Here is a 21466-nt window from a genome sequence, read left to right on the forward strand (position 1 = left end):
TTGCGCAGATGCTTCCCAAGCTTGAGCCTCAGCTAGGGCTGCTGCAGCTGCCTTCTGCGATTTGAGTACGTGTAGCTCTGCATCCAGATCTGCTTTCTTTTTAAGCTGCTCGGCCTGTTGTTTTAGGATGCTGGCTTCCTGCTTAGCAAAGGAGAGCTGAGCACGGGCAGCTTCTGCTTTTGCTCGTGCTCTGGCGGCAGCAGTAGATGATGATGTAAGCTGGCTGGAACGTAAAGAACTGGACACTTTTGACCTTGTTTCCAGCGTCTCATCCATCCTTTCTTTTAGAGAACTAGCTGGCTGATGAGAATGATGCTTTTTTACTATTCTGCCCTCCCTGTACGTTGATGCCCAGTTTGGCAGATAGATAAACAGTTCTTCAAAAGGAGAGGCAAAGGCTTCCAGTTCTCATTGCAGGGTTTATTTGTCTCCCTAATGAAGGCACTGTAAAACTACAAACATAAGAAAAGCACATTAAAACATACATCTGGAACATAATATATTTCTCACATTACAAAGTACAGACTGAAGACTTAGCAACTTGAACTATAGCTGGTATAACCAAGAAAAATAAATGAAAACATGTTAACTCCAAATCCCGCTAGCTTGATGCTAACACACAATGGAATTTCCTATTGACATGCTAACACAATTAGCATCGGCAATGCAGCTAACATGCCGGCTTCAAATATGAGAGTCAACAACCCATTTTACATCACATGCTTAACATGAACACAGAATATAATCGTACTTACAAGCATATATTTCTCATGCTCCAGTACAGCCGACTTCAGAGCTAATATTTTGTGTGCTGGTATCAACTTGGCCAGACTCCATGAACTTTTCCTATATTTACTAGAGAAACTTGAGTACACAAACCCGCTTCCTCCCCCTAGTGGGGTGGTGGAGCTACTGCACCCAGCAGTGGCAGCACAAACATTATTAACAGCATTTGTGTTTCTCAAGTCAAAATATCCTCGATTGAGTCTCTAGCAGCAAATTATTTTTATTTATATAATTTTTATGCAAAGCTTTTTTGATCTACATTGCTATTAAAAAAATCCTATAAATATCCAGAACTTAGGGTGACATTCATTTAAAACCTTCATACCACAGCTGCATGTTGTGGAGCATTTTAATGTGGCGCTTCAAAAATGATAGACTTGCTTCTGCCCAACTCCAAGCCTGTGTAAAATCTTTACACTCCACTCGCCTTTTCTGCCTGGATTTGGTTTCACAATGGTGGATTGAGTTCCGTCAGGACACCAGAAGTCACTACCTTCTGTCATAGATATAAAAGCTACTTTTTTAATTAGCCCTTTTAACACATTACAAAACCCCAAAAAAACCCAGTTTTATCTAAAATTGATACACTTTTTTTATATACCTTCTTTTGAATGCTCTTGTAAGCCACTTTAGATAAAAGCAGCTTCCAAATTAATGCATCCTGATTTTGATTTAGTGTGTATCTATAAATAATTTAATAAGTATCCCTAAACCAATTAGCATTTTACCATGTTAGGAGGCACAACCTGTCAAGAGCCACCATTTTCATTTTCTAAAGTGTGTGCGAGTGCATACATGCGTGCTTGCGTCTGTCGGTGTGTATATAAGGTGAGGTGGTAGAGCCGACCTCTGCCACTCAGCTCCAGGAGCACAACCTGAAGTCAATTTTCTCGATTACTGCTCTGCAGATTTTCTGCTCCAGGTTATTCCAGCCATATGATGAAAGGCCTTTTGGATAGGGGAAACCAAACAACCTGTTATCAGCTGCAAGTATCAGAAGTCACATTAGTGTTAGAGCTGCATTAATGCCTCTGGTATGAGTATATTTTTAAAGAGTGATAACAGATAGGGATGACTGCTCAGGCCACTTTGACATCTATCAGGGAGTTATGTCATTTTGATGTATAAATGACATTTTCTCTAGTAACTCACAAACCTGCCGGACATATGAAATGTATTCCCCTGTCATATTGTATACTGTTCTAATGTACTATTCTTCTTCTGTTTAATGTACAGATTTTAATCTTGGATACCAGTTGTGAAGTAGTCGCAACCTCTAATTTATTGATTCATGCTTCTTTCTTTTTTTTTCTTTTTTTTTTTTTAGTCCTTAAGCACAGTTTTTGTTGTTTTTTTTATCCTTCTGGTATCACATGTCCAGATTTCTGTGTGTGTACATAATATGAATAATTTTAGCTTTCGAAAGTCAATATTTGGTGGTTGGAGGGATTTCGTGGTTCGCTAGAGACCCAAGTTCAAGTCACATTCATCACACATGGTATACTGGTATACAAGCTCAAACAGTACATTCAACAGAAGATCCAGGTGGATCCAGCAACTATGGTACGCCACTTGTACCATAGTTGCAATATCAGAACTGTTTGGCTCAGTTTAGGCAGTAAAAATAACTCACTTAAGAATATTCGTTAAAAACGACTGTGTTAGATTTAGAAAAAAAAATCATGGTGTTGGTTAAAATTCGACAGCTCCATCTTTTAAAATGCTTCTCTCTTGGTTGCCATGGCGATTCTCTGCTTAGTGTTGAGTGGGAAACTTGGCAGGTTTGGGGGAACCTACTTTCCACAGCAGCAATGCCGTCGGCAGGTAAAAGACTTAACCTACCTAGAAATAAGGCACATGTAAATTTCTGCAGTGATCTCCAGCGTGTTTGTTTTCTTTGTGTACGGCCTGTGATCAGTTAATCTGTGCTGCTGCTTTGAGGTTTACATTCTGCAATGATTATGTCTGCTTTCCAGCCCACTTTAAGCCCCGGTGCTAGTATGAGTACTTTTTTTTTTTTTACTAACTACTTATAACAGCTTTTTCCCTGGAATGCAGTTGTGGATAATATGCTGCTAACTGAACCACTCATTACAGCCAGTTCTCCCTTCCAACCTTTGGTCACTAAGTGATGAGTGGCTCACATTTAAATCCACTCCGTAGCCCTTTAGAGTCATTTATTAACATGCAGGGCAGTTCAATGGACTTCAGTAGAATTCATGCAAAGACCGGAATAGAGGAACAGCGGGCAAATGTGATATGCTGGTGTTTGAAAGAAAAAAGGGGAAAAGGCCACACAGGAGAGGCCATTCTTTGATATTAAGAGCCCCATAACGCCATTCATCTGATTCAATGTTCATTTATTTTTATTTTACCATCAGCCAGTCATCAATATGTTACAAGACGACAGTGCTCGTTAACAACACACGGGAAAAAATAGCACATTTTGTAAACATTTTCTATGTCAATAATCATTGCGTGTGCTTACTTTGAAACTGTAGCTGACAACTTTTGGGGGGTTTTGTCTCTTTTGCTTCGCTTTCTGTTTTCTTTTTTGTTGCATTTGAGTTTCAATTGAATTTCAAAGTATTGTTCTGGTAATTTATGCAGTACATCAGAACACTTAGAGAAAACTTATAGAAAAAAAGAGCTTGAAATACATTTACATTGCAAACATGTTTTGCTTGCAGTGCTGTGATTACATTATTTTATAAGCTTGTATTCTGCTTTGTTGTTGTCCACCTGTGTATAACATGTTCCTCCCTTCCCTGCCAGTCTAATCCTTTTAGTTCTGTGAACTTCTTACCCACTGAAACAGATCATTTCTTCCCTCCAACATGCAGGCAACATGCAGCGGCACACTATCTAGCGGTAGCCATGTAAGCTCACATTGTTGTCCATGGCAGGTGCCCCATGCTGTTTGCCCCAATAAGATGGAATTACCCAGACAGCCATGGAGCCCTCCCAATGGGGGAAGAGGAAAGTCGTAATGCTGTTTACATCAGTGCGACGCTGCCGCCACTGCTGCAGACACACCATGCCACAGATTAACTTAATCTCATGTCACAACTGCAGTGAAAATGTCACTTCCTGAAAGCTTATTCCCACAGATGATTTTTTTTTTAAAATTAAAAAATGAAGGGAGGGAGGAAAAAAGCATCTAGGATTCTTTTAAGGATGCTGCATCCAAAAGTAAAGTGAATTTCCTGTGCAAAAAAGACCTGCTCAGAGGGTGGGCAAGCTGGGTAAGTCTGAATAGGGGTGTTTTTTTGCACACTTGTCTCTACATTTTTATTATTCAGGGAGATACAGACTTCTATTTCTTCTATTTGCACTTTGATTCCAACATCCAGAGACCCAAATCTGACTCTGGGCCACTGTCTTTGCTAATGTCAGAAATAAATATTTGATTTGAGAAGTTAAATTCTGAAAAATAGTCAAGTTATCTGAAATTGGTGTAGCATATGCTTGTTAATAAAGCTCTTGCTTTCTTAAAGTAGATGTTTTAGGAGGTTGCTAGTCTGGAGCAAACATAATGCCACTATCTTTGCACTAGTGGCCATCCTAGGAAACTTACACCAAGGTCAGACCGAGCAATGCGTTGAGAAACTGCAAATAAACACAAGAACTACATTTTAGACTCTACAGGCCTCAGTTAGCATGTTGAATGTTAAAGTTCATGACAGTACAGTTAGAAAGAGACTGAAAAAGTATGGCTTCTTTGGAAGGGCAAACAGAAGTCTGTTCTCTCTAAAAAGAAGAGACACCTTAGGTATGCAAAGCTGTATCTGGACAAACAATAAGATTTCAGTGGATAGACTAGATAGTTTTGGCCATAATGCACAGTGACACATTTGGCAAGAACTAAACACAACATATCAGCACAAACACCTCACAGCAACTATCAAACATGGTTGATATGGGTGATGGTTTGAGTTTGTTTTGCAGCTACAGGACCTGGGCACATTGCAGTCATTAAATTGTGCACAAACTTCTCTGTATACCAAAGTATTCTATAGTCAAATGTGAGGCTACCTACCCAACAACAAAAGCGTGGTTGGGTCACGCAACAGGACAATGATCCCAAGCACAGCAGCAAATCACCAACAGAGAGAGAGCTGAAATGGCTGAAATAGAATCATGGTGTTGCAGTGGTCCACTCAAAGTCTAGACCTGCGGTTCTTAACCTGGGTTCGATTGAACCCTAGGGGTTCAGTGAGTCGGTCTCAGGGGTTCGGCAGAGCCTCCGCCGTGACATGCAAGGCTCATTTTGTGCACCAGTAAAAAACATATCTCTGTCTTGAATTTGAAAAAATCATATTTTATTTTTCACTAAAGAGGGGTTCAGTGACTGCGCATATGAAACTGGTGGGGTTCGGTACCTCCAACAAGCTTAAGAACCACTGGTCTAGACCCTAACCTGATTAAAACGCTGTGGTTGGACCATTTTGGTAGCACTTCAAAATTAATTAATGCATTTTTGCTATCGCCATCTTGGTTTTATAGAAACACAGTGGCTATTAGGGGGTGGCTGTAGCTCAAGTGGTAGAGCAGGTTGGCCTCCACCAGTCTGCATCTTGGGCAAGATACTAACCCCATGTTGCTGTCCGATGCATCCATCAGAGTGTGAATGTGTATGAATTTTAGACAGTAAGCACTTAACAGTTTAGGAAAAAGTGCTTGTGTGATTGGTTGAATGAATTAGTTGTATAAAGCACTTTGAGTGCTCAGAGTAGGGAAAAGCGCTATATAAGAACCAGTCCATTTATTACAGACCAAGCGTGTTGCAAAAAACCATCACTAAATTCCAGATTTTTCAGATTCAACTTCTTGTGTAATATATGTACGCACGACACACGTTGCATTTTTGTGGAAAATTCGTCTTCAAAACCCATACTCTGAAGAAAATGAAGCTGACGTCAAGCTATGATGAGATGGTCCCGGTGTTTTTAAACAGGAAATGGAAGAAACAGAGATTCCCGGTTCATCCAATTCTCATGAGAAGGCAGCAGCAGGGAGAATTTCATGGTTTGATCCAGGAGTTGAAGCCGTTGTGAAAGCGTATCACGTCTGCTTTTGTACATATTTCAGGATGTCAGTGGGGCAGTTTGAGCTCTTGTTGGCAGAGTTGGGACTACATCTGAGGAGGCAGAGAAATGTAATTTCAGAGAGGCGTAGCAGGGTCTCGCTGTGTGTGTGTGGGTGTGTGAGCCAAAATAGTATTATTCTACTATTTGTATATTCTGTCCTGGTGCATGTTTTGAGATATGAACAAACACTGCCAAATGCAGTGGTCTGATTGGTCAGATCATTTTATTTGGACAAAAAATATCAGAAGATATGGTACTCTAACCCTGTGATATCAGTTTAACTCTAAATTGGACATGTTCATGTCGTTATGTATCAAGTGTCTAGTCAGGTCATTGTCTTCTGTTCAAAGAAGAAAATTGTTTTTGCAAACCAAGGAATTGCCCCCTGCTCAATATTAGAAAGAATGCAGGTTTAATGTAACCAGAGTATCCAAAGTTCATTTTTGAAGGGACGTATATGGAGGAATTGGGCACTATCCTCGGAGTGACAGATTTAAAGATTTATTTTTGAGAACTGGTGACATATGGCATTCAGTCACAGTAAAGTAGCTTATACTCAAATAGCAACAAAGATATCAATGTCATCCTGGGTTTTTCATTAAAACCCACTTCAACACCAGCACTGCTCAAGTCTTTCATTTTCTGTCAGCTCTGCCTCTATCTCTGCTTTTCGATCTCACCATCTCATATTTGAATTGGCCTCTCATAATTCTTATTACTCCCCATCTCCTTCCCTTTCCACATTCACCTTATGCTCTGCAGAATCGTGCTGCTTTTTCCATTTCCTCTCCATCATCATAGAGTCCTCCTCTTTCACCACTTTCTTTCCCTCTTTGCCTTCACCTTGCCTTACAGCTTTACCACAGTAACAGATGAAAACTCTTCTCCCAAGTGTCCTTTCCCACCCATGAATTCCGCTTGCCTTATTCCAACCTCCAGGACATCGAAAGGCAGCCATTTATCACGGCTGCAGAGCTAAACCACGTGACCCACAAGAACTGAGGAGGTCATAAATCTGCGACGAGTGGGGGGCATGTTTCAGTCTGTGCAGGAGAGGGTCAGGAAACACTGAGCACCATGTTCATCATGACAGCGCTGCAGATGGCATACAGAGCTTGGCTCTAATCCAGAGCTAATTAGCGGGGTGTGATTTTTACCAGTATAAGCACAAATCAGATCCCCTGCATTCATGGTAAACAGAAAGCATGAGTTTTCAGTTACATAAACACATATTTCAGATTTAGCTTTCATTTTATAGCAGCTGAACCCTGAACTGTCCTATGACATGTTTGAATAGTACAAGTAGTAAGTATTAGTGGTAGTAGAATTACAGAGTGATGTTTATTTCATACATTTCTAAATAACAGACGCACCCAGTCTCAGGGTATCAATAGTGATGCCTGCATTCTCCCTCTAAAGCCCAGCAGGTTGAGAACTCTCCTTCTATAAAGGTCTGAGGACAATATTATCCCACTCCTGATTTGGGGCCAGATTTACTTAAAATGGCGAAATAGTGTGTGTGCACGATCTCCAAAGAGCTGATAGGCGTGGTCGGTTTTGAGGGCGATTCACAAACATTGTGCTGTTTGCCAAAAAAAATGTCAAATATGTTATAATTTCAGGAATGTTATAAAGTATGTGTAAATGCATTGTTCAGACTAGTGTCCATGCAAGGCCTGATTACTTTCAGGAAAGGGTCCAAAGTCAACATCATCCCGCCATTCTTTAGCCATTTTGCTTTGAACCCCATTGCACACAGTGTGATCAAGAAGAGTTGAAGTTTTGTTGCTGATGGTATTGTGTGACTTCTTTAGGCTGGAGGTCATATCGGACTTCTCTAAGCAAATTTAGAAATGGGTGGCTTGATAATCTATATGTTATTATCACATCTTTTTCTGACATTCCAAATAAATTGACTCTAGTGGAGAAATGTGTCACTCTCCTAGCACAGAGTCCAAGTCTCTATGATGCATCTTTTGCACAGCAATAAGTGCCGCCATATCAAGCGCAAAGAAATAAGACAGACTTTTTGTCTGTGTTAAATATTGGTGCAATTAGTAGTAAAGTGCAGTTGCAAACATTTGTAAATTAGCTTGTTCACTTCATTTAAATACCCTTCTTCCTATATTTTGAGCAAAAAAGAGACTTTTAGAAATAGAAATGCAAGAGGGAGGTCGCAGAATCTTCCACCTGTTAAACTTAATCTTCTCCTTGCTCTCTCTTTGTAAACACAGACTACTTTTTTCAGTTTGGATGTTGGTATGTTTTAGTAACTCTGGCCGTAGATCTGTGACCTTTTCAAACACCTGATTCTGATGAATTTATTGACTCGTGTTGCATTTTTCCTAGTAAAACATGATGTCAGTTTTGTTAATTATGATCACAATAAAGAGAGTGAGCTGTAAGGTGTGGCTAACTAGATTTTTTTTAGTTTCACATCGTCTGCATTTCAAAAAATTGAGTCCGAAATGCTCAACTCGGTCGTCACAAACTAATGAGCGATGCAAGGAAGGCAAAGTCCATCTTTTATATACTGTCTATGGTTTTAAGAAGCAAATCATTGTTTTTGTTTGCATTATGTCACTGACATGGGACAAGTGCAGTCTTGGGTGGTTACACACACAAGCTGTGGTCAACTGTGTAAAATAAATATAACTTTAAACATGAGGACAGTGTGGAGATCGTCATTCATCAAGTGACCCAATGTCAGACACATCCGTTTTGTCATTGTGTCCTTGAATGCAGTGTCTGAGTTCCTGATCATTCCAGAGTTGCTGCTCTTTGGCTGAATGTGACCATGGTCCTCTACTGAACTTATCAGTGAGAGGTGAAGGTGTGAGCCTTGAGCACCCAACTTGAAGAAAAAAAGACTCAAAAGGTCTTCTTTACCTTTGTCTGTAAAAACTTCTCATTTCTAAACAGGGCAACAAAAACTCCAAAAGAGATCACCAAAATCTTAAATTGAACCCTAAACATTTTCACTTCGCTAATATGTTTACTTAAGTCTAACTATAGCACTGTAGCTAGCCACCAGGTAATACATCATTATACGCAAGATAGCCCAACTTCACTAACTCTCCAAATGTTGCTGATTTTTAGTTTTCCGTCTTTGTTTATGTTAAGTAAGTTATAGCAAAGGCGAACATTCTAATGTTTTACCAATACTTAAGTCGGAACATGATATATTATTTTTAGATACTAGATAGCTGCTTTCTTGCTAAATTCTTACTTCGCTAAACCTCGTAAATTGTCTTTTTCATGGATGTCTGGTTGTTAAACTTTATTATAAAACCTGGGAGAACAGCCATACTGATCATTTTATTGAAAATGAAAGAATTTGGACCAACCCACAGTGTTTCATTTTCTGAACCAAAACAACATGTAGACCCAGAAATGGTCATATAGAAAACAGAAAACCAGTTTTCTATATTATTAAGATACACGTTAACATTTTTACACCACCAAACATTTAATATAAAACGGATTCTGAATACTGGTCCTTTGGTTGGAATTTTTCCCATATTAGCTCTCTGTCTGCATACACTTCATTATGTGTCTGAGTTAACTACTCCATCCTGAGTACTTAAGCAACAGTGAGAGCCCTCACATTACCCTGAAACTGAAATAAGAGTCGGCAGCTGAATGCCAATCACTGGATTAAATATGATAATTGTGGAAGAGGTGGGACCAGAATCTGAAGTGAGTGCAGATGATCATGAAGCCATATGGTTAAGAAGTATGATGGTTCATGAAGAAATGTAAAATATGTTCTCATGCACCTCATAACACATGGCCAACAGGTTCAATTTAGTGACATGCTGGACCCAACAGGTGATTGTTGCTTCTTTAGCATATGTAGTCCTGCAACACCTGCAGTGCTCATCAAAAATCTGAAGGATTGTGTGTGTGCCACTCTTACTAAATGTGACTATTAATAACTGGTTCATTCCTAAGTCAGCCTACACCTGCCAGCTATTGCTGGTGTACTCACTTGCCTTGGCTGTGCACATAGTTTAGCAGTGAGGGGCCTTCAGTTGACGAGTTTGCAGAGGAAATGAGCCAGTCAGATACCAGACTGCTCAGTGTCATGCAAAGCTTCCCTGATTGTTTCTCCTCACTGGGATTGCACACTGAGTGTATGTGACTGGAATTAAAAGGCAATTTTTTTTGCTTTGAGCTCCGCTGCTAATTCTTCATCATACCTGTTATATTCACACAAGCAATTCAGCAACAGTGTTCAGATTGTAAACGCAATAATTGGTAAACTATTAAGCAGACTGGAATCATTTATGTCTTGTTTTCCGTACATGTTTTAATCCAGCCAAGTTTTAAAAAGAAAACACAATTAGAACACACACAGCTGTTATAACAGCAGTGAGAAGCTTAACAGAGACAATTACTTGTCAATTCAATTAGCCCATTGTTTAAATGACTTAATTGTAATCATCTCGCTCTCGTTTTTCTGTCATTTTTGACGTTTTCCCCTCCCTCTTCTCTTCTCACCTTGCAAAGCAAGAAAAGAATGAGAAGGAGGGAGACTCAAATTAAGCAAAGCCCTGGGGAATCTGTAAATGAAGCAGGAGGGGGGGTTGAGAGAATAACAAAAATGAGGCAAAGAGTGAGGATTTAAAGAAGTCAAGAAAAGCAGTTATGTAGGGAAAGAGAGGAAGAAACAAAAGGAAGTCAGATCAAAATAGAATAGGAAAAGAGTAAAATGAGTAGAAAAATAAGGAGATGTGAGAATTAGCCAGAAAGATAATTGGGAAAGGAGAGGCTCATGAAGGGTGTGCCTGTGGAATGTAATAGGCAGGAGGGAGAATAGGTGGAGGCTAAAGAGGCATGAGAAATAAAAGATGAAATAAGAGGTAGAGCGGAGAAACAAAGAAAAAAGAGATAGAAAGTAGGGGAGAATGAAAAGCAGGAATAAGCAGTGTATTGTCAGGGCTAAATGAAGGATGGCTTTAAGAGAGCAAAGGTTTTAAGGACGGAAAACAGAAATGCATGGAAGAAAAGTAGAGATTAAATAATGTGTAAAATGGAAGAAATATAAGCATCAGGAACGGCAAACAAATAGTGTGGAGGTGAGATGACAATTGTCAACACCTGGCTAGTCAGATGTGTCTGAAAAAGCCACTGAAGGGACATAAATCCCTGTCCTCTCCCACAGTGTCTTCCATGAACACACAAGAATACTCACAGAGGGATGAAAAACACCCCAAGACACCTGGTGATTTTCAGACGTGTCATGAACACATGCATACACCTGTGGATTGTTCCAATCAGTGTAAACAACTTTTTTCCTTTAGGGTTTTTATCCCAGATTCATGTGATTAGTGCTGCAGTCTAGTAGTGTACAGCTGCATAGTGTTTAGTTTATGTGTTGTGGTCTGCACTGTAAACATCGAGGGGAGAGCTACAAAAGCAAAAATCAGTTCTTAAATACAGTCTAAGAATTCTCTATTCTTTACACAAAAACCTTGTTCTGTTGTATGTACCGAATGCAAGTGATTTGGCTTTTAAAATATGAAATAATGAACCTATGGTTCACCAAAATCAGACATTTCAGTTGCTGTTGAGTTCAAGTCTAATATTTGAGTTAATTCACATGATTCTTTTTCACCATTTGCAACAGGTTGTGGTTCAATCTTTTTGTTGTTCTTTTTTTTTTTTACAAAGAAGCAAATAAATTGATTCCATAAAGTGAAATTCTATTTACATAGCAAGTTTCAAGATAAATATGACAAAGTGCTCCATAGCAAGGCAAAAGTGATTAAAAAGGAAGTTTTAAAAGGTTTTTAAAGGTTTTTTAAAAGAGACCACCAAGTCCACAGAACTCGTTCACCTTTAGTTTTCAACCTTGTTTCATGTACAGTGAGAAGACCCTGATCCTGAATGTAAAAGTTTACTGATGTTTACTGGTGCTTGTCCATGCAGCTCTCTAAAAGTCATTGCAGTCACAACCACAATCTCAATGTGCACCCTGAAGTTAATGGGGAGCCACTGCAACTGAATTTGCAACAGTGTGACATTTCCTTAAAAGGCTTAGTAAGAAGCCTCAGAGTGGGATTCTGCTATGAGACTCAATGTCAGCTGAATAGCAGCGATAATGTCCTTAAAAGTTGTCAAAATTTGCTGAAGAGGGAGCAGATATAACAGAAACAGTAAATGTCCCAAAACAGAGCCTTGTGGCACACCGCGGGCAACAGAAATGAAACAGGACCTACACTTGGAAGCAGCTACAGAAAAGGATCATTAAACAAACATGACTGAGCCACCCCAAAGCAAACACTGGTAAACTCACCCAGTCTCTCAGCCTATCATACATGATGTGATGGTCAGCAAGTGTCAAAGACAGAGATCAGGCCAAACATCTGCAAAACAGAAGCTTTTCCTGTATCACTATGCAAAATAATACCATGGGAGACTGAGAAGCTGTTTCAGTGAAATGAGCGCTACAAAAGCCAGAATGAAATTTCTTAAGAATGCCATGATTGTCTAGAACAGCTTTAAACTGATAAACCACAACCTCTTCTAAAATCCTAGGAATAAACTATCATTTTGAGAAGTACAAAGTACAGGACTGTTTTTACACAGCAACCTGAACATGCAAATATTGTAACACGAGCCCATCATTATATTTATCACGCTACCATATTTCAGAACAAAAATAAATAAATAAATCCTCTGAGGATTTATTGAAGGAATTTTATGCTTTTTATCAGGAGCATGTCAAATGAAATTGGGGTGGATTTGATACAGTATGTCACGGTTACACCATGTCCATACAGAAGATCTAGCAGCACATTGGCAGCAGCTCAGATGCACTTGTGTATACTTGTGGATCTCACAAAGGCACAATTTTAGGGGTCACCTGCACACTGTTGCATAATATTCATCATTAATATGGTATCAATACAGTTGAATGAAATTGGAAAAAAAATTGGATCCAAAGAGCAAAACTACAGCTAGGATTTATCATCATAGAGCACAACCCAGCAGGGTTTTTTAAAACAGTTGTGGTTACACCAGGCACATGTGAGATGACTGAAAAATATGTACACAAACTGTTGTGTGGACATCCCCTTAGCATCCTCAATCCTTCACATTAGGGTTTTAAGTAGGGGTAGGGTTTTAAGCAACAAAAGAACTTTAATCCAAGTAACAGCACGATTGTGGTTTCCGGTTAAGGGTGTATACAGCCTGTAAATAAAAAGAAGTGCTCCAGATACAGTCAGCGGCTAGGTTTCCCAGGTCTCCCAGAAAATGAATTCTTATGTTCGTAAAAAGTTATGAACAGTGCTCATAACATGGTTGCAGCCGCCAGACTACTTCCATTTGAACACATGCCCTGCACGGCCCACATTCTGCAAAGAACGGTCACAGTTTCTCATAATGACAGCGCATTTGAAAGGGCTCTGGCCAAATGTCGCAAGATTGTTGGACATTTTAAGCATAGTCCAGCAAATGCTCAGCAATTAAAGGCACAGCAAGCTGCACATGGACATCAAACAGAACTGTTTGTTAAGGATGTTCCAACAAGATGGAACTCCACCCTAGAGATGATCAAGCGGATCCAGAGAAACAAATCTGGGCTGACCACCATCCTGACTCAGCAAAACAGCAAGGTGACCATGTTGACTGAGCAGGAGCTTGACAGACTGCAAAAGCTGGAGGAACTACTTGAACCTTGCAGGTAAATTATTTTGTTTCTCATGATTGTGTGTCTATCTTTGTGTTCTAGCTTCGTCTTCAAGTATGTTCTCCACCTCTCTGTGTATTTTCATATGTGGTATTTATATTTGTCTCTGCGTGATTAATAGAAAAATACAGACTCAGCGGAGGGACAGCAGCAATCTCACGTGGCTGAAGATCGCTACTGCCCTTGATCCCAGGTTTAAAGACCTAAAGTGCCTTTCCAAAGATGAGAGAAGAGAGGTGTGGGCTTCAGTACATGACCTTCTGATGGCAGAGACGCATGTACACCAACCATCTGCTCAGACAACAGAGGAACTATCACCAAAGAAGAGCAAGATGCCCATCTGCTTGCTGGGTTCTTCTGATTCAGATAAAGAGGAAGAGGAAGATACTATAGACCGCTGTCTGAATTTGTACAAAGCAGAGCCCAAAATTGACATAGGAGACTGTCCACTACAGTGGTGGTTAAAGAGAGAAGGAGCACATGCCAGGCATGTGTAAACAGAATAGTCTTCCTCAGTAACTGGCTGAGTGCAAAGAAGGACTAAGCCAGATTGCTCCTTTGAAGTGAAAAATGTTCAACATTCTGGGTTTTCAGCTGTCTTTTTGTGTTTTAAATACTGAGTTGTGTGCACCCTTTATTGTTATGGTATTCACTTTAACCTTTAGGCCTGGGTTCGGCCACTGTTGATGGCCTTAAAGGTTTTGTTGTAAGTTTTCACTGTGTTAAAGATTGATGAAAACTATTAAAATTCTCTTTGAATTTCAGCATCCATTCTTTGTGTTTATTCTGCATTTACTTCATTGTATTGCATAAATGTCTGTTACAATCTTAAAATATAAAGTTGAAAAAATGTAATTGGAGCCAGGCTATTGATCAAGTAACTGCAATTAATCACGATTAATAACAGAAAATTGTGAGATTAATTAGTTGTTGTTGTTTTTTTAACCTATTGACAGCACAAATTCTTATATATAAATAAAATGTCTCATTTTGTTTTTCACCTTTGATTTGCAAAGGATATAAATACTGGGTAGGCTAAAAATAAAATTAAGAACACACTCACATTGATTTCCCATATCTCTATCTCTCTCTCTCACTCACACACACACACACACACACACACACACACACACACACACACACACACACACACACACACACACACACACACACACACACACACACACACACAGCAGCAGCAGCAGCAGCAGCAGCATATAGTCACAGCTACAGCTGATATCCCATGCGTCTTTCACTGCAGCCCCAGCAGGGTTTGACAAAAGCAGACTGGAAAACAGAGACAGTTGCCTGGTGTTTCAAATACCACAGAGAGCTTACACACAACAGCACAGACTCACACACTTCATCTTCATCCAATATCTTGTTTTTTGTTTTTGTTTTTTTGCTTTTCTCTGCAGCTTTTTTCTCTCTTTCCCCCCCACTTGTCACACTTGATTATCTTAATCAGTTATTTAAGTTTACATTAACAAAAGTTTATTTTGTTCATCTGTACGTAGCATTTTTTTAGTGGGAGAAATGTTTCGTCACTCATCCAAGTAACTTTTTTAGTCTCAGCTGACTGCAGGTTTCCCCAACCTTATAAACAGTATATTTGCATAATGACTGAAACCAGCACCACTGACTAACAATGGGATTACAATCCTGTGATTGCAGCCATTCCCCAAATCTCAGTGAATGGTACTCATGACCATTGTCACTGAACAGTGGCTGTTAATCAATGGTCATGACAATTTGCATATTAATTTTTGAAAAACTGGCCTCACAGCCCATTGTTCCTTACCTGGATGATTGAGGATGCATCAGGACATCTTACATTAACAAATACTTGTAAAATACTTTGTCCATCTCACTTGGCTACTTCATATATCAAAAGTAGTATGTGGAACTACAGCATACTTTTGTAGGTCACTTTATTTCAAAGCCACAAACAACATACAGCAAAGCTGACGGATTCTGTGCCATAATCACTGCTAAATATAACCAGTTATCCAAATTAATTGGGCTAAACATTGAATCAGTTGGGGAACAGTCTGTGGAAGTACATATTTTCATATATTAAAGCGAAATAATTATTTGGAGAAAGTTCATTTTGGCTCATATAATGAGCAAATTAATGTAGCAAGGTGCCAAAAGCAGATCATTAATGTGTGTATATTTTAGCGTTTGTTGTGATATTATTATTATTGAGTTGTCTACAGTCAAGCAGCTATCAAACATGAAGGCATGCTTGATGTCATTATAACACATTGTTCTGTATGTAGTGAGGATAAAAACTACATTATATACAGAAAGGCAGCAACACATAACAGCAGGAAAAATGAAGGCGTTAGAGGGTGCTGGAAGATGGTCTGCAATTTAGAAAATTACTTCTAAATAGATGCTAAACATGGACATAGTTTTGTCTTTAGTTCTTATTTTACAACATGGTTAAATGCCAACATTTTGCTCTCCTTATTTTCTGGGCTGAGAAAAGAGAGGTGTTTTGCAGTTCAAGCAGCAAGTTTTTGTTCTTTCAACTTACTAAAATGTGTTTACCACACACTCGTGATTATGCAAAATTCATTCGTGTAATGTCATTGTTACCTTCAGACTCTGTGCCATGCTTTTGATGTCACTTTAATCCAGAAGCTTTGCTGTTTCTACAAATGTTATTTTGGGATGTAACAACGCCCATTCTGTTCTTGTGTTTAAATATCTATGAGAAATGCTTTGCGCAGGACATGACATGTATGAAGAAGCAGAAGGAATTCAAAAAAGAATTTGTAAAAGTACCATCAGGGCAAGTAAGGCAAGCAGTGCTTGTCCAAAACAATCTAGGTGTGCTTGTTAATTAAAACACACCAACGTGCAAGCAGTTTCTTGCATCTCAAAAGCATTCTGTCCCAGCCCTTCCTATTTCCTGTTTCCTTCCAGCCTTTAAATTACTCCCATCTAGGATCAGTTAGGTATTACTTCAAAAAGCAGGCTTTACTCTTCTTAACCCCAATTTCATTGGAATCTGGAATCTGATGATTTCATTGTGTGGGCATCCTGTTACCTGTAGACTGAGCTTGTCAAACTCAGAGGCCAGCAGGTTTTTCTGGTTGCAAATAACTCTGCTCTTTGAGAAGATTAAGTCAACAAACAAGCTGCTGCAGGCTCTGCTTTCAAAGCACTGAGATCATTGACAATCTCTACATTGTGTGAAAACAGAGCTAGAATTAGAACATAAATAAGCCCTACATGATTTATCATATTAACATTTTAGCCAACGTGATGTTAGAGGACTTAGAGTGCAGAGTGAGGAAACTTTTAGTAACTCTTTTAGACAATAAGAAAAGAAAGTCGTGATGCAAAGAGATCTCACATCCTGCCATGTCACATTTAATAAAACAGGCAAGGAACAGGTGCATATTCAGCCAGCAGAGCTCTTAGTTAGCCAAATGTTTAACCACCTGTTTTGTTAATATGCTGCCTTAATTGTCATTATTTTCTAATCTCCCAGTAGATATTGACAGTTAAAAATGTCATGTAGGCTTAAGCATTTTAATTCAGCTATGATTTTTCTTTTTGTCATTGTGTTATTGTATAAACATTTTAATCAGGTTTGTTAAAAGCTCATACATATGATTTTGGGGGGTTTTTTAGAATATAATACATCACTGAAGGTTAAACAGAAAATACAGTATTTAAAATGAGGACAGCAGTAAAATTAATTCACATAACACTGATGAGGACAATAATAACTTTTACTTCTAATACTTTATGTACAGTTTACCAGTAATACAGTTTTATAAGTAGTTAAGTGTTTTGACAGCATGGTATGGTTACTTGTGCTAAAGGAATTGCTCTAAAAACTTTCTTCAGCAATCATCATTGTCAGTTAATGCTAAACATTTCAATGATGACTACAGATGGAAGTACTACAACACTGAGGTGTAAAGGTCATAATATGGTACCAAGAGGAAGTTAAATAATCCTGTGTACATTAATCAATATTAATTTTTTTTTTCTTCAAAAGAAAAATAAAATTTAAGTCCTACTGCAATATCCTCTTCCCATTTCCTGTGTGAACCACCACTGTGTGATACCAAATTCTATGTGCAATAACCCATCTGTATATACATAACACTATTCATTACATATTACTTTTTTAAAACCAGCTTGTATATTTGTACATTTTATATATCTATATTTTCCCCCTCTGTTAATACTGTCCATATGTATATAGTGCTGCAGAACTGTGCGGCACTATATACTATATTTCTCTTACAATTACACTGTTATGATGTAAAAAGCCAACACTTGAAGTTCAATTAATCTAACATTCCATATCTTTATCTGTAATTGATTTAGTCGGCAGGGTTTTTGCTTAATTATTATGTCTGTCTATACAGCATCACTGTATAATCACTACATAAGTATTTTCTAGGCTCAGAGGGCTTAGATAAATCTTGCCATTGAACTGCGCCCACTAAGGTCACCTTTGCATGTAATCTGCCTTTCTAAATCAGCCCCATAATTATGTGCAGAAATGAAATGAAAGCCACAAATTTGCCTTACACTTTCCTGTACACACAAAATGAACAACAGAGTAGGTGGTGATGGTGAAGCTGAATCACAATAGGAGATTATTTTGAAGTTTTAAGTTAATTATCTACTACAATTGTCCTTCCTTTAGCTTTCTTAATCACCCAGGTGGGTGGGTTAACAAACTCTGGATTTTGTTTAACACGTTGTTTCTCGGAAAGCTGCTGATAGGTTTGTAGCTTGAACCTATTCGCTAGAACGTTGAAGACAATATAATTACACAGCAAGCAAGACACGAAGTAGGCAAAGTTCTTCATGTTTCTCGTACACGGGAGAGAACCGGACAAACGCCGTTCCTTCGCTTGACCCCAGTTGCTCTCGTTCGCTCCCCCGTAACACTGCTCTTTTATTGAGGTACATGAATATGCATAGGTTCATTAACATATGAGTCTACATACAAAAAAAGAGTACCTTGCCTGTGTGTGTGTGTGTGTGTGGTGGGGGGGGGGGTCAGAGTGTGACCCCATAAATGACTTCCCTAAACCTGCTGGTCTGGAAGTCCAGCAGTTCATCAAACCAAAAGGCACTTAGACTAAAACAGATATAGCCACGTTTATCCTACCATAAAACAATAAGAGAAGGTACGACCTCTCCCAGAGTGCTCTGGAATGCACAAAGTTTGCAGACTATCGAGGATCAAACCTCTACCAATCTACAACTAATTATAAAACTCTAAGCATATATAAGTAGATATTTCTAGGCATAAATGACAATCAACAATACAAAACCTAACAGCTGCTTTGATCAGAAGAAATTCAGAAAGTCATACAAGTCCTTCACAATGCCTACTCCTGACAGCCAGATCAAAATAGCTTGACAGAAAGAGAAATACTCAAAGTACTTCATAGCAAACATGTACAACTCTCCAAGCCCATAAAATACATAGTAATTTTGATTCCGCAGTCAACTAACAGGAATATTTTGGCTCATGAATGAACCCTTATATGAGTGTTACCTCCAGTTACTTTAGATCTCACACATTTATAGTAAAGTAGTTGACAGTGTACACAAAACCATGGGCTGTATATGAGCCCAAGCCCCTGAGGCTCAAACACATGGTGGCTCTAATAAGCAATATCGACTTTAACCCACTGTCTGAATACATTTACAGGCTGCCATTTTAGCTGGCTGCCTCTAATATACCTGTCCGTCCTTATGAAGCTAATGCCTGGCTCTGTTCCAGCTCCAAAAAATGTCAACCCCTCCCTCCAAATGTTTACTTCCCTTATGAGCATCTGTTGGTCACAAGTCAAAAGGGATACTGCAGAAGCACATGATGCCACCACAACAGCTGCCATGTTAAAGTGGAGACCAGAAGAAGTCAAAGTCGCAAAGAGACTGGCGTGCCCTCTACCTGACACTAACTTCTCCAGAGTGGCTTTTCAGAGGTGTCTCAGCTACAGCAGCTGGCACAGTGACGGCATCATCCTGTGAACCAAAGTTCAGTACTGTAGCAGTTAACTTCACAGAGATGCCGAAAAAAACATTGCAGTATAAGGGTGAAAGGTAGATTTCTCCTCCTGCTTTTTCATATGAGCAACAAAGTGGCAAGTTAAGAAGGAATTTGAAGGATGGTACACTTAACACTTTTTCTTTTCAATTTAAATGTGGTTTAAAAAGGGATTTCTTTGTCAAATTTCACTTTTGTTGTTTTTATGTTTAAAAGTTGCAATAAGAGGCAAACACAGCTATGTTTTAAAAGACTATAGAGCCTAATTTATCTGAGAGATCTAAACTCTTAATGCTTTAAAGTTTTCACTGTCGCAGCCATTTAGCTTTCATCACCACAACCACCATTATGAAATACTTTGTGCATGTTTACATTGTCACAATACTTACAAACTCAGTGCTGATACTCAGGAAAATACTAGAAAAAAGACAACAAAATAATTAATCATTTTTTATAAAGTCATAAGGAAACTGAGTATTGAAAGCGGAGGCATCTTGACAGGGTGTAAGGAGCCGGTTTAGCTCACTGGGATGAGCAGGCGACCACATGCCGTATAGCTGAGAGCCGCCAGAATAATAATATATATATGTATTATTATATAATAATAATATCTTACAATGCAGATGATACTTTGTTGGTTCTCAACAAAGCAACTATAAGGTTTCTCTGCCTGCAGCACAGCAATCTCCACGTTTCATCTGACATCTTTCAGACAGTATTAGTCAGTCCGTTGCCTAGCTCAGCCTTGCCAGCATGAGTCATGAACGGATGGTCGTGTTTTGCTGCTGAGATTTCTAGATCCACCTGTTCATTAGTTTTTTCAAGTGCACAGGTTTGGTCTCAGCATAGCAAACAGGCTGCAAGCCTAATTAAAACTAGCAGGTTTTAATTAAAATCAACATAAATACTTGCTATTACTAAATAGGCGATAAACTACTTGTAATCTTTGGTTAAGTCACATTCTTGTTTTTCATGTTGTATGTTATAACAACCCTTATTGTATTATAGCACCACTAGGGGGGCTTGCCCTACTATTGTAGTAGTTGTGGGAGTCTCCTAGTGGTGTGTTAGCGGCAGCCATTCCATGCTGCTCGTGTTCTGTTCTCAGGAGAAACCTTACCGTTGTAACGGGCTGGTGCCGGCAACTACCGGTCTCTGCGCAGGTATTTACGGACCGAGTAGAGCCGTGGAGACCTGGCCTATATGGTCTTATGGCGCTAACAATGAATAAAGGTCTGTTGTTTGATTTAGCTGACTGGCTTCGAGTTATCAGGCTAACCTCCACACGACTTGCTCGCTGGACCTGCTAGCCGCTTTTTCCTCACTGTTACAATGTCTCTAAAATCACTTTAACTTAACATGCATATGATTTCGCAGATACATCAATGTTATAATTTTATGATGATATAACTGTGGAACTCAGAAAGAGCTGAACTGAAACTAAAGTGGAATTAAATGCAGCTTGTCCTGTGGTTTAGGGAGTGTAGACCAAGAAAGCCTACGTAATAACAAAACATGACAAAAAAAAATACCATGGATTGTGACCTGTTTGAAATCTGAAAAAATACATGTAGAAATATTATTTTTAGATATACTGACCATCTCACTTGTTGTCACTCAAAGTTTGGTTAAATTGAGGCACTAAACTGAAATGCTTGGTTATGTTTAAGATCACAGTTTGTGTTAAAACAGACCCTGTTACAACAGCTGCATTAAAAAAGCATTATTGAATAAACAGTCTCATTTTTTTTTTAAAAAATGAATAGTTTGCACATGCAATTGCAAGCATATTTTTTTAAATGGTGGTATGAGTTATTGGTATTGATAGAAAACTGGGAGCAGGGCACATGC

This window comes from Rhamphochromis sp. 'chilingali' (assembly GCF_963969265.1).
Source record: "Rhamphochromis sp. 'chilingali' genome assembly, chromosome: 19".
NCBI lineage: Eukaryota > Metazoa > Chordata > Actinopteri > Cichliformes > Cichlidae > Rhamphochromis > Rhamphochromis sp. 'chilingali'.